General features: G+C 37.2%; 1 long non-coding RNA gene across 3 annotated transcripts in view; it reads left to right on the top strand.

Moving 5' to 3' along the window:
• Positions 1-14286, top strand: part of LOC128082357 (uncharacterized) — a 55720-nt gene that overhangs the window by 12440 nt on the left and 28994 nt on the right. Inside the window, exons 3-5 of one of the 3 annotated variants that reach the window (XR_008207627.1) lie at positions 4207-4338; positions 6900-6989; positions 10329-10478. This is a non-coding gene — a long non-coding RNA (uncharacterized LOC128082357). Of the gene's footprint in view, positions 1-4187; positions 4339-6899; positions 6990-10328; positions 10479-14286 lie in introns of all 3 variants that reach the window. The other 2 variants (XR_008207628.1, XR_008207626.1) reach the window with 2 other exon arrangements.

The following is a 14286-nucleotide window of genomic DNA, read 5'->3' as shown; positions in this document are numbered from 1 at the left end:
ATAACTGTGTCATGAATCATTGCAAAAGTTGGACAAATAATTTTTTCTCTGCTTTGAAGCGCCTGTTTTACACAAGAAGGGGATAAAAAATAAATAAAATGCAATTTTGTGATCCACATAGTGAGGTGAATAATGATAAAGCACACGGAGAATAGGTTTAAAGCACCAGGCTGAAATATGTTAACTTCATATTAAAATTTTGTGCCCCAATCAGATGGCGCCCAGTTGTAGAAGATATGACCTCATGCTGATGCTGAGAGATGGTTTTCTTTTTACCTGTGCTCTTCAAGTTCCCTTTGGGATACAGGTCACTGCTCTGCTGAAGTAAGGATAGGGATTCCTCTCTCTTGTTAAGGCTTTCAGGGTTTCTTCTGCTGCATGGATCTTGGGGCCTCAAACTTAAGATTATGTGGGGATCTAGTCTGTGGATTTGCTGAGAAGCTAAAACCATGAGAAGAACACACAATTGTCCTTCTGTGCCATGCTACTGCGAGTCCTCACAAGGCTGATGCCTTTATTCAAGGAAAAAGTGAGGAATAAGCACTGTCAAAGAGGCTTGTTTCTTTCTTCCTTCCTTCCTCAAAGTGAGTACAAGATCTTGCAAGAAGGGAATAGGGATGATACAGATTTCATCCTGAGAATGGTCTGTCTTCATCCCTCCCTCCAAGACATTGCAGGCTGCTGGGAAAGTATTTTCTTCTTTCTCTGGTGAAACATCATTCCCAAGAAGCGGGAATGAAATTCAGACATACTGGCATTTGAGCATACCTTTCACTTCTGTATGACTGTATGACCCAGTTGGACAGACTATGTGCTTATAAATGTAAAAAACACATTCACTTCTTTACGTAGTTAGTTAATGGTCATTTAGGCTGTATGCTGCATGTGTTTTTCAGGTATTAGAAACATGCACTTTGGCAGGTTAGGGAACGTCTGCTTTTTCTGTTGCAGTTTTTGAGGTGCAATATAAGCATTGTTCTGCAAAAATGCTCCTACCTTGGATTATGCTTGGCACCAATTTACATTATAATATTACTGACACTGCCATTTAATTTGCCTACTTGCCTATGGTCTAAGAGTAGGTAATTTACAAACCTTTAACAATGTTCAGCTTTCCTAAATGGTAGGGAGAACTGCAATTACACTTAAAATGCACTGGTGCACTATGTGTCAGCAAAAAAAGGACCTACAAAAGACATAATTACAATGTAATTGCCTACAAGTTCATGAAGTAAACATACATTATTAGAATGCACTCATCTATTCAATTTAAGTGACATTACAGATAACATATTGCATAAATAGGAAGCCATTTTGTGACTAGTTAGTATAATAATAGGAATTGAAATTAAAACGTGGTATATGTATTCCTAAGAGCACTTCAAGCTTGGCATCTGTTCTATAGTGGCTTGCATTATGCTCAATTTTCAGTTTTAAGCATTTGAATATTCTTGAAAGAAGTATACTAATAAATAATGATACTATTGGGTTAAAAATAAAAGAAGAAGAAGAAAAAAAAAACAAGTTTCAAAACAATGTTTAGGTTGCCCCAAGACCAATTTTTACCCAGTGAAAATTTCAGAAGCAGGAAATGGTCAGAGATGAGAGGGAAAATTTTCAGGAGTTGTTTTTGATGAGTAAAATTGGCCAAAACTGCAGAAAGCAGTATTTACTTCATTTTTTGCCTATATGAGCATCACTGTAACAAAAGCAGTGTTACTGAACTCCATACCCCATTACATATGTATATTCCAAAGTAACCAGCAAAGATACAGCATCAGCATCCTTTTGCTTCTGCTTGGTAAAGCCTGGGTGCTTACGGGGGTCAGTGGTCATCCCGCATTGCACCAGGCAAAGAATCTATGGTGTCTGCAAACATTGGTCTTGGAAGACAAAACTGCACCCTGAACTGCATGACTGCTCTGGATCAAGTTAACTCTTAACTTATCCCCTTGTATCATAAGATTTCTGACAAGTAACCAGTTTATTCTCATGAAATCTCAGGAAAAACCATTCCTCACCTGATGACACCATATCCTCCAGCATCTCATGCAAAAATAGACATTTTCTTGTTAATGCTGCTTGGTAAATGAAGGGCATGTACTTCAGCTCCTGAATGGGAGGTTGGGTATTAGGAAATACTTTTCAGAAAGAGAAGTGGTGCATTAGCACAGACTGCTCAGGGAGTTGGTGGAGTTACCATCCCTAGAGGTGTTCAAGAACCATAGAGATATGGTTCTGAGGCACATGGTCAGTGGGCAGTATTGGTGGGAGGTAGGTGGTTGGACTAGATGATCTTAGAGGTCTTTTCCAACCTTCATAATTCTGTGGTTTTTTATGAAGTGTAGCTGCCTGGGAGAAACATCAGGCTTTGTCTCAGCAAGGAGGTAGAGCAAGAATGGTGATACTGGGACCTATATCTATAGTGAAAGCAAAATTGCCTCTTTAAATTATACGTGTGCTGTTTAGAACATAATTGATGTGTGGGTGTCTTTTTTTTTTTTTTTCTTTAAAGCTTTGTTTTCAATGTTTCTTTTTAATTATTAATCTCTTTCACTGCTCTTCCAATGAAAAGTACAGTTCACTTTGAAAATCGGTCAAATATCTGGAGGCTGCTGGTGCCAGAAATGCAGTGTTTTACTTTTGTTCTATTACCTTACAAGCAGTCTGACACAGTATAGGTCCAGAGTGGATTGTTTATTTATAATTTGCTCTTAGCAGTGCTCCTTGCCAACTTTTATGATCTACATGATATCATGGATTTCTGCTTGGGATTCCACTCTGCTGAAAACAGCTCAGGGTTTGTTTTTGCTGTTTTTTTGTTGTTGTTGTTGTTCTTGTTATTTTTTCTTTGTTTGTTTTGTTTTTAACCTCTTTGTATAGATAAATATAATAGAGGATTACAAGCTTGTTAAGCATTTCCTTTTGGAAAACATTGTCTGATACTTGATATTGTACCAGGGCTCAAGCTAAATTGGTTTAATTCCTTGTACCTGCTGTGTAGTTAGATGAGATCAACTAGACAGACCTTTCCCATTGGTTAAAGGTCAAAAATAGCCTAAAGACATGTTGTTTACAGCACATCATGTTGAGAAATACACTTTTCGTAGAAAGCATGACCATATTATCATTAGCGGTGATAAAAAGCTTAAACAGCTCTGTGGATATAATTACAGAGGATTATTTTTAATCACAAATCTATTTCAAGGAACAGTAGAAGAATAAAATTCACCAGAGAATAATTTCATTATTAATTTGTAATCATTACTGCTGGATTATAGAAAACATTGTTTTATTTTCCAGTAGTGGAATGCATTTTAGAAACTCCAGACACTTCTGAGTGAGCAAGAGTCATATCTTTATGACATTTATATAACTATAAATAACTTCACGAGTGTCTGGCCCTATACAAAGTTATGATGCAGCCCCTGATGACTGATATGATGAATGACATTGTTTTGTGTTTGTTTCTTTGTTTCTTTTAATTATTGTAAGATGCCAAGATGGAAGCTAACACCTTTATTTCAACATTTCAAATTATTTCTCTTGAAAAATATTTAAATTATTACTAAGTTTTTAGATTTTTTTGTAAATTACTTTTGTGAGTATTTTGAAATCTTTGACTTGCAGAACTGAATAGGAAGTGAAGATTAAATGCATCTTCTCAAAGAGCATGAGATTTTTAAAAGCACAAGTTAAAGCACAGGGAAGATTACAAAATGCAAAGACTGGGTTGCTGTCTGGGTATCTGCATCATGCATGGTGGCCTGAAAGTTACACTGACCAAGATGAGATTCAGTGGTATCTCAAATACTGATGCCATAGTATCTTCAGACACTGCTATTACTATTTTTTTTTAAATATTACTTTTTTTTTTTTTTAATAGTTTTCAATATTCCTTGCTAGTTATTGTAAACTTATAAAAATACACAGCAAGAACTTTAGCACTGGATTTTTTATTTAGCAAGCATAGTTTAGAGGAAAACTTCTTAATATTTACTATGAAAGGATCTGAACAGGTTTTTCACTTTCTTTTACACTTGAGCATAAATCTTATATTTTACTTGAAAGTGGTTTATATGGGCTTAGCAAAGCAAATGAGAATCATCTTGTCTCATTCAGGCTCAAAAATGGTGATGGTTTGATTTGTGTCATCATTTTCAAAACGAGAGTGTTTTTCATTTCAGAACTCCTGTCTGTTGGTAGGTGACTACTTCATCAAGTTTGCTTTTCACTTGGATAGAAGAACCAGAAAATGAACCTGGCACTAGAGGAAGCCTGTGTTCCTTCCACAGGTGGGGAAAGCAGCGGGCCTCTCTAAAGCAAGATTCACAGAAGGTAAATAGTTAAAGGATTGCTGTGTCCAGGTGTGGAGCCCTCAGTACAAGAAAGACATAGAGATCTTGGGTCCAGAGGAGGGCGACTAAGATGATCAGGGGGCTGGAGCACCTCCCCTATGAGGACAGGCTGAGGGAGTTCAGCCTGGAGAAGAGAAGGCTGCGGGGTGACCTCATTGCAGCCTATCAATACCTGAAGGGAACCTACACCCAGGAGGGGAGTAAACTCTTCAGAAGGGCTGACAACAGCAGGACTAGGGGAAATGGATCCAAGTTGAAGGAGGGAAGATTTAGGTTGGATGTTAGGGGGAAGTTCTTCACAAGGAGAGTAGTTAGGCCCTGGAACGGGCTGCCCAGGGAGGTTGTGGATGCCCCGTCCTTGGACGTGTTCAAGGCCAGGTTGGACAGGGTCCTGGGCAACCTGATCTGAATGTGTACGTTTGGTGGCCCTGCTAGGCAGGGGGGTTGGAACTACATGATCCTTGAGGTCCCTTCCAACCCGGGTGATTCTGTGATTCTGTGATTTTTCTATAGGGAAAAGGGCTGCTAGAATGGACCTTGCCAAAGTACGTTACTGATGGAGTGAGAGGTAAATCAGTAAGATATAAAAACAGGATACAAAAAAGAAGGTTCTTCAGTAAGGTATGAGTCATATGGTAGATAACATATAAATGATAATTTTGACAGATGATAACCTGTACTGCCAAGTGCAACCTCTGAAGTAAAAATAGGCACACGTTTCTCAAAAAAATACAGACATTGTTCTGTGGTGTTGACATCCTCCTAATAGTCATATCTCTTCACAGAAGTTGTATCTGAGAAAAGAAAATAACATTTTTGTTTTACATGGCTTGACGTCTTCAAAAGACTCAACGGGAAGATTTGGTCATTTTAAAATTTACGGCATTGTACAATTAAAGCACTAAAGAGGTGGAAAAAACTCAACTATATAGTGATGAAGTGTGACTTCCAGACATTTGTGGTGACACATCTTACATGAATTTCCCCAAGTTTTCTTAAAAGATGTGTGCTGCAGCCTTGAAAAGCCTGATTTTATTACAGATCATTATCATTACTTCTGAGCTGCTTTTAGGAGAACTCTTAACTCCAGTGATCTCCAGCCAGCTACTTGACAAAACACCCCTCACATGTTGACTCTCAAGGTGCTTTGGCAAATCATAATTGGCTAATTTTGAAGTGCTTTTATTGGTATTGGAAACTACCAGTATTCTGACATATAGAACCAAAATCAATACTAATGTCAGATTTCATATAATATTTGAATTAAGCACTATTGTTCTTAAATATTCTTGGTTAACCATTTAAAATGATCGTGTAACAAGAAAAAAAAGTTATATATTCTATAAGAATTCTTAAATGGGATGAGTGGATGTTAAACATTCAGCAGGTGTAGAGTGTATGTCTAATATGGACAGCAGAGTTCATGTTTGTATTTTATATGACAAGAAGCAGCAACTTGTTAATTAAGTAAATATTGTAATAAGTATGGCTCTGACATCCACTTGAAGCTTATAACTCCCCAGGGAACTGATTCTTAATTTGTGGCCATGATAATAACAATCTAATGAACCTCCCATCTTACTGGATAGCTTAATAAACTTCAAAGAAAACAAAACAAGAATCTGTGAGTAAAAGTACATCCTTAGCTTTTCATTAAACAAAATGAGCATGAGTCAAGGCCCAGCATGGCTTCCAAAGTTAAAGCTACCAACTACAAAGCAAATGTATGCAGAGAAATGTACAACAAAAGACATAGCTTTTAAACCTCCAGTTGAGTTTCCATAAATGTTGCTTACAAAAGCTACCATTCTCTATGTTAACAAAAAGTTGTGGATATGTTCTTCACTAAATCCTCTTTTCGCATATAATCCACCTTGTGCACTTTATCTCAAGTGTGTTTTATCTGATCTAATCCCAGGCTCATTCATTCTCAGATAGAAGCAACAGGATTATTTCACACTTAAACTGAGTCCAATCTTTCTGTGTGTCCATAAGAGGACACCTGGGTAATGAGAAATCATCTACAGAACAAAAGATTAAGCAGGTGCTAGGAAAAAAATAATTCTTTCAAATATGGCAATTTTTGAAGGAAAAGATAAAACATTTAATTCAGAAGAATGTTCATAGGAGGCACTACATTTTAAAATACATGATCTTATGCCATATACATATGCCTTATACATATACATCTGTGCCTTATACATAGTACCTATATTACTTGGAATGACTTATTTCAGAAAAAAAAAAAAAAAAAAAAATCTATTACTCTAAAGCAGCTTTGATTTCCCTGGAAATAATTTGAATTTCTGTGGGTATAAAGTGAGCAGCATACAGGATATATCAGAGAATTAGTTTTAATCAGGTCAAAGAGATCAGTTCATATCCAGACATATTCTATTTTCCTTATTCTACCAGCCCTTAGTTTAAAACACTTTCAATTTCTGGGACAGGGTGAGAGAGAGGCTTCAGGATTTTGCCTGTGCATCTTCTTTGGCTCTTAGAGATTTCAAGATTGCCTCAAATAATGTCTGTTGTTTCTAGCATATACCAGACTCTTGATGCTGGATGTGAAGGCAGAAACAATTTACTGTTTTAAAACAACGAGCCTGTTCCTCAGGAGACACTGGTAAAGTATGTCATTATTTTCCAATCATTCCCTCCTTCCCTTTTGTCATCAGCCTCCTCCTGGACCAGCATCTAACAGCAGAGAATTTGTCCCTTAATTCTGTAGGCACAGTGAGACTGTAGACTGATGATTTGACTTTCTGAGTCGTAGTCCTTTGAGTTTTCTTCTCTCTAAAGAAATACAACAGAAGTACAGTATGTAAATAGTTCCACAGGATTCAAATGAGTACATTACTGAATTATTACACCAGAGATTGAAAACAGATACATGTTACAGAGGAAAAGGAAAACACAACAAAATTTTCAGATCTCAGGACACAGATTAATTTGCTAAACTGGCTAATAGGGAAGAAAAGTCCAGTAGTTTATAACAAAGTGTAGGTTTGGGAGTTTTTTCCTTTATAATGCCTGGTACTGGGCAATGTCAATCACAGAATAAAAGACTGAGTAGCAATGAAATATAGTTTTTATGGTCTGTACCTTGTTTGGGTATAAAGATGGATCTGGAGTTTACACTGGGCTTGCATTTGGAAAGGGAAGATCCTAGAGCTCCATTCCTTGGATGCATGCAGAGAAGAGTGAGGGCTGAACACCTTGGAAGTATAAGAATTTATAATTTGATTGAAAGAAGCTAGGCTAACAGGTTCAGAATTATTATTTCAAAAAGCAATTGGAAAAAGTAATCCAGCTTTAATATTTTCAAACTATTGCCTAACCTACAATGCATGTTTTGTGGAATCAATAGCATCTTAGGAATACAAAGCTTCAATTGGACCTTCATTATCAAATTGAAATGTTGAGTGTACATATGTATAAAGAATATTTGCAGATAAGCTAAAATTATTTAAATAATTAAATATATTGTTGCATAGATGGGAAACACTCTGGTTTGTTTGTCCCAGGTAAGAGCTTTTTGCTTTACATACTTGAAAGCACATAAAAGACTGGATGTTGTGTTGAGAGACATGGTTTATTGGGAGCTATTGGTAATAGGTGAACGGTTGGACTGGATGATCTTTTAGGTCTTTTCCAACCTTGGTGATTCTATGATTCTATGATTCTAAAATTAAAGAAATTTGTAAGTTTTTATGAATATACTGAAGAGTTATAATTGGCAAATAATTTTTCTCCAAATCTTGTAGAGGCATTTTTCAAAGTGGAACACTTCACCAATTAATAACAGTCTTGGAGCTGAGTTTTCTCAATCTAAGTTTGCATTTTTCAAGAAATTAAAATTTAAGCTGAAAAAATCAGAGAAGTCATTGTTGAAAACATGCTGTAGAAAGTCACCAAGTATGACTGCTAAAATTTTGCCTTTTTCTGCATGAAATTTATGCACTATTTTACCTAAAAATTCAGTAGTGCACACATGTTATCTACCACATATGTTTCTGGTAAGATCCTGTAGATTCAGGAAATTCAAACACATAGAAAGGCAACTTCAGAACAATACTAACACTGATAAATGAAAAGAACACCAGTTTGTCCCAGTACAGTTTTGACAATGTGGAAACAGTTCCTCCTTCTTTCAGTGAGGTTGGCTTTGCTCATCTCGGTCTCCCCAGCTCCTCCCAGCTCATGGGACAATCCTAGAACACTGACCAGAGGATGAAATACAGGAAAATACAGTCAACATGTGAACATCCAAACCACAATGTTGTATCCTTAATAGGCTTTTTAGTTGTGACTGAATGCGGAGCAGCAATTCTGCCAGATGCAAGAATTCCGCTAAGCAAAGACTCACACACATTGTTTTAATGAATTCTCCTTTTCAACAGTGGGAGCAGTAACTCAGTACCTGCAGGTTTAGTTATTCAATCCAGAGATTTGCAGTTTTTGTGTGTTTTTTTTCACTTGCCAGACAGCAGCAAATAACAGAAATGCAAATAATGTCAGTGTTGTCAGCTAGTTAAGATGAAATCTTGAATTCATTTCCTACGTACAATTTCATATTCCTTTTTAAGTTAACAGCATAACGTTACTAAAAAATATCAATAGACTTTGAGGATGTTAAAACTTTCAAAAATGTTTCTTAAAGGCGTATTTTGCTCTTTATTAATCACATGGTAAAAAATGTTTTGTCAATATAAAGAATGTTAATTATTGATGTGGGTATTTGAATTTTCTCTTTAATATAAAATGTTACTTCAAATAGATCTACGTTCTTAGAAAATCCTTAATTTGTATACACAAGATGTGTGACTGTAAGTCTCTAAACAGAAAGTTAAACACTGAAACGGTGTGAAATTCAAGCTAATGAATTCCATGAAATACAACTTAATTTTCTTGTCTTTTGTCTTAAAGTTCCAGTAATATAATTAATGAGGATGGAAAGTCAGGTAATGTTTCATAGGGACAAAAATCATCCCTAAGTCAGGTCAAGTCTCAACAGGAAAAAAAAGAAAACAAGCAAAAAACCAACAGTGTGCTAACAGTAGTAATTTGTGCATCAGTTGCATTTCTCTTTTAACTGAATAATGCAATAGACCAATGGCTGTTTCTCTTAGAGCAATGCAGCTATTTAAAGGTAATCCTCTACAGTACAGCTGAAGAAAATCCTTTAAAAAATAATCTTCAAGGTGATACATACACCTATGTGTTATACCCTGTCTATCACTATGCTGTATTACTTGCTCTTCTGTCCAATAGGTAGTGGTAATTATCTGCATATATATACATGTATGAGAAAGGGAGAACAGATGTCTATGATTATGTAAGTTATGGTAATTAACAGTTCATAAATGAAACAAGTTTGTTTTTGTTGATGTGTCACTTGCACACTCCTCCTCTTGAGCATTGAGTTACATCCTGTACACGATCGCCTTATTGTTTACTGTCATAAAAATTCCAGTTTTGTTTCTGAGCAGTCACAGAATGGGACTTGCCAGCTGTCATGGAAAATGTATTCAATTTCATTTCCACTTAATTTATCTAATCTTAATTCTATTATTATTTTATTATAATTATTTAAATGCTTGGGGCAACAATCTAAAGTAAAAACAAGTAAACAGTAGGAGATCCAGATAATTTGTAAGTGATCTGAAAGGTCTAATGGAAACCACATCATTATTACAGTTTTATTTTTTAAAAGGTTAATATTATAGAAGTTTCATCATTGCTGATATAGTTAACAGTCTGTTAACATTGGCATGGCATGTAAAATTCATGTTTCATTATATGAATGGTTAAACTATAAAAACTCACTTTGGACAGGAAAAAAAACCCTGTGAAATAGTGTTTAGCTGTTCAAAACCTTGTAACTACAGGCCTGGTATCCCTATTTTCAGTGCTTGAAACACAGGAGATCAAGACTGTGATTATGCCCATTTCTGTTCTGCTCAACAGATTCATGTGAAGGCACACACTAGCTTCCTTGACTGCAATGCAATCCAAACTCGGGCTTGAAAACCCAACACTCAGAGTATTGCGTCAAGCTGAGAATGTGCGGTTGCTGTCCTCTGCTCAGCTGCTTGTCTCACCTCTTCAGCAAAAACTGTGAGTACCTGCATTCAAAGCAGTGCAAAGCCATTGTCTGTCTTACATTTGAAGCATGATTTTATTCAGTTTTAGGTTTAATTGTAACCTGTAGCTTCCGTTTAATCTCTGAACGCAGCCCCAGTTGCTCTCACAACCTTGACAGTCGCCTTGCCTACTGAGTCTCTGAACCACAAAGCCTTCATTACCATTACTCATTTTACTTCATCACCTTTTTTGCCTTGTCTTGATTCTCCCCATAACTGATAAGGGCTCATACAGGGTGGCTTTCAGCATAATTTGTGTTCAGTCTTTCTCTTTTCTAATGAAATGAGTTATTTATTTCTGCTGTTTCAATCTTAAGACCATTTTTCTCTATTTCTTTTTGCTTTTCATATTGAACCTTTAGATAGCATGATATGTTCCAATGCATTGATGTGGCTAAATCACATAACAAAGATATATAACATCAAATTAAACATTAAGGAATGTCTAGTGTATAATTTTAATTCTGTTCTTGAACTGCCATGTAAGAATTATGAAACTATTAAATTCATGCATTAAATTCATCACATAGTGTTGTAGGTTTATCCAGTGTGTAATAAGGCATTTGATTAAGTAAAAGATAACTGTAAGTATCCTGGGCCTGATCCAGTCATCACAGAGGCTGATACACAGCTTTCGATCATAACAAGATGAGGGGGGTTGATTCCTAATTATCACCACACACATAAAAATGAATTTGGTTCTACAAGAATTCAGAAGGATAGTTCTGGCTTATTTCTCATTTTTTAACTTCGGGGAGTTCCAGCAGCATTCAAATCTTTCAAAGAAGTTTGGATTTCAACTTCATGTAAATAGCTGCAGATAATTGTACTTCTTCAAGGCAATTCCATCTATGACACATAGTTACAGTACAGGAGAGGGAGGCAAAATTCCAGAATGATGATTCCAGAAGTGATTTATTTAGCATTGTAACTTGACTTTGTTTCCTGGCAGAAACTGATTGTGTTCGTTTGGTTTGGATACAATGTATTGACAAAGGGCGGGTTGTTTTTCCCTTTTTATCTTAGTCTGATGTGGAAATAGAGAAAAATAATCCGTCCTGAGAGCAAACAGCAATCCCAAACTCAGTGTTTGCTTGAAATGGCTGACCTTGCTAAGGATATATGCACACAGATTATCAGGCCTCAGCGAGTAGTTAGGAAACCCTGGCAAGTGACAGGGTGCCTGTGCGAGCAGATGCAAGACCCTCTGCTCACACTGTGATGCTGGAGCTGTAGGCTAGCGATGTGCCTGGGGAAGTCTGCTCTACAAAGCCTGGCTCACCTCTCCTCCTACTGAAGTTCTTTTGAGAACTGACATCCAGTCTGCCCAAAGGCAGAAGGGAAAGGCACAGTGAGACGAAGTCCTTACCCCCTGGAGTGGCAGAGCCTGCTGTCCCCTGAGTCATAACACTCTTGTGGGTCCGGGTTTCAGCACAGGGACTGGGCGGGCCAGAGCCATGCTGATGGTCATCCTGCTGATGTAGCTGGGGCTTTCATCCCCGACCCCATTTTCTCTCTGTGGACGCTATGTTTCTTCCTCAGGTTGGCATGAGAAAGCGGTGAGGCTGTGACACAGAAATCACCTTGTAACTTGATATTGGAAAGTTTAGAAAATTGACTGCTGCTAAAATAGGAGCTATGAAAGTGCCATCTGCAGTTCAGTCGCACGGGGCAAATCTCACAGGCCTTATGCAGTCGGAACACCCATGGAGCAGGCACTGCGGGAGCTGACCTGCAGGATAATAGAGATGCATACTGTATGAATCGGAAGTAACACCTGGCCTTTGTCTGGAAAATTACCATTTTTTTAGGCCAGTCTTCAAAGCTAAACATTTCTTTAGGACTCTGGAGCCATTGAGGAGGCAGACAAAAGGAATAGAGTCATGGAGAGACATGTAAAAGCTGTAGACCCAGCAGAAAAGGCGAAAGGGTATGGGAGAGGGCTAGGGAAACAGAGTAAAAACCTCAGTATAAAATTCCGTGCAGATCAGTTTTTCCAAGGGTGAAAGGAAAATGCATTTCCCAATAGATTTAAGTGATTTCATTACACAATTACGTGCTTGCCTAAACTTCAGCCACATACTGTTACCCATCCTTGCAAGTAATCAGTTTTTGATCTGTTTTACAAACATATGCTTAGCTTAACCATAAAATACATTCATGTCTGTGTTCAAAAAGACACAACCATCAGATTTTTTACTTTTTTTCTTTTCATTTTAGTGGTAGGGATCATTTTTGAGTAAACGCACAAGCCATGGAAAAAGAATGCCTGATCTTTAGAAAGACCCAACATACATTTGCTATATACTTCCAATGAAGGATAAATGTTGCTCTTCTACATTAGCACTCCAGTTTCCAAACAGATGCACAACTCATTATACTCAGGTACAAAAGAAACAATTTTCATGGCATATCCAGATTATTTGAAGTTGCATTCTCACAGATATCTGTCTCTGGTCTGAGACTGATTTGACACAACACAAGAGTAGGTTGAAGTCACTAGAACTACTCAAATGCTTAAAATTTCACACTTTCTCAAATGGTTCCATTTCTGGATCAGGCTCTCATGAATAATCAGACCTTAGGCTTCTTGGACTTTTCTTTGGGTGATCAGGTCATAAAAATGAGAATGCTGTCTTTGTAGAGAGTTAGCAGACACAAACTGCAAGCTGATCAGCCTAATTGTGTGACATCCTTCCCTAAATCAAATTAGTCACAAATGATTATCAGTTGCAGCCCTAAATCCTGACGTAGCTTGGAAATATATGAGTTTTCATAAAGGTTATTTTGGAGGACCAGGAAAAAAAAGAAAAACATATTATCCCTGATATATCTGGTGACACTTCCTAACAGCTACAAGAAAACTTTAGGGAGAATTTCTGTATACAGTTGCACATTTTTCAAGGGCAAGTCAGCTAGCTGAGCCACAGTGCTGGAACCTGCTGCCAGCAGCCACCCTGGATATTTTTGCCTGGTCTTATCCATGCTGGTTCACAGCTATTAATATTTTGAATAAATTATGCAATTTGGATTTGTACAGTTAGGAAAACAGTCTTCTCATCTGCTGGTAGCACCGAGTCCACAGAGCCTGACTTTTTCTGGGCTGCCTGTGTGAGATGTAGAGGTTACGTCAGTGTTCAGGTTGGACCATTCATCTCAGAAAACTTCTGCAACCATTTCACAGACAGCAAGTTGATACCGTCCCTGGAGAGCACACCTGTGCACAGGCATTTCCTCAACTATATACAATATTCTTACATTTAACACAGACAAGGAGCCAAAGCCATGTCGTGGTGACATGCCATGTTAAAACAGATAGATAGCTATTTCAGCACTTTCTCTGCAGTGCTGTAATCACAACTGCATGTTACAACTTTGCAGGCAAACTTCTTGAGACATTAGGTATATTGTGTCCTATTACAGAACAATTTGAGGTGTGTATACTTTGACTGAACAAATAATTAATGGTTTCCTTTTCTGTTAATCTGTCTCTTCTACTCTCAGCTGATTTTTCCCTGTATTAGTCTTTAAATCCATAATTGAAGGAGCAGATCTCTCTCTTTTTTTTTTTCTGAGCACCTGCTTCCTGTTTTCAAATGTAGGGTAAGTCATAGTGTATATTTTTTTTTCCCGAGGGGAAAATTCTTTACTCCTAGAGCACAAATAAGGTTGTTTATATTTGCCTCAAGTGCCAGAACTTAACATACTCTTATGCTCCAGTTATCCAGCTGACATTCTGTATTTATTAGATTTTTAGTACAGTATGTGGCATTATAATCAAT

This window comes from Tympanuchus pallidicinctus, unplaced genomic scaffold, assembly GCF_026119805.1.
Source record: "Tympanuchus pallidicinctus isolate F22 unplaced genomic scaffold, pur_lepc_1.0 scaffold22, whole genome shotgun sequence".
NCBI classification, from domain to species: domain Eukaryota; kingdom Metazoa; phylum Chordata; class Aves; order Galliformes; family Phasianidae; genus Tympanuchus; species Tympanuchus pallidicinctus.
Note: the sequence above shows the minus strand (reverse complement) of the source record. Positions and strands in the feature narration are given on the sequence as shown.